The 336-nt window shown below is 67.0% G+C and overlaps 1 protein-coding gene across 1 annotated transcript in view; it reads left to right on the top strand.

Annotated features, from left to right (window-relative positions):
* RASAL3 (RAS protein activator like 3) overlaps nucleotides 1-336 on the top strand; it is a 31,174-nt gene that overhangs the window by 8,420 nt on the left and 22,418 nt on the right. The gene's annotated exons all lie outside the window — the stretch shown is intronic.

The raw sequence follows: 336 nt of genomic DNA, 5'->3' as shown, positions 1-336 counted from the left end.
CGCCCCTCACCATCGGGGCCAGCCATGGGGCACGGCCGCTGGCTGCTCTGCGCCGCGCAGGGGGGTGAGTTATGGGCCCCGGGCACCCACCGGGCACCCACCGCGATGGGCACCCTCCTCACTTGGGTGCTCGCCATCGCGGCACCGGGGTTGGGTACCGGTGATGGGCACCGGAGCCGGGGGGCACCAGGATCAATCCCTTCTTCCCTTCCCCCCCCAGCACCCACGAGCACCCATTTTCCACCCAAAAGCACCCAAAATTTGGCCATGGGTGCCAGCGGGATTTGGCACCCACACCTGGGGGTCCTTCCTCCCTCTTTTTTGGTTGATGTTTCC

The sequence above is a fragment of the Calidris pugnax genome, unplaced genomic scaffold, assembly GCF_001431845.1.
Source record: "Calidris pugnax isolate Ruff unplaced genomic scaffold, ASM143184v1 scaffold498, whole genome shotgun sequence".
NCBI lineage: Eukaryota > Metazoa > Chordata > Aves > Charadriiformes > Scolopacidae > Calidris > Calidris pugnax.
Note: the sequence above shows the minus strand (reverse complement) of the source record. Positions and strands in the feature narration are given on the sequence as shown.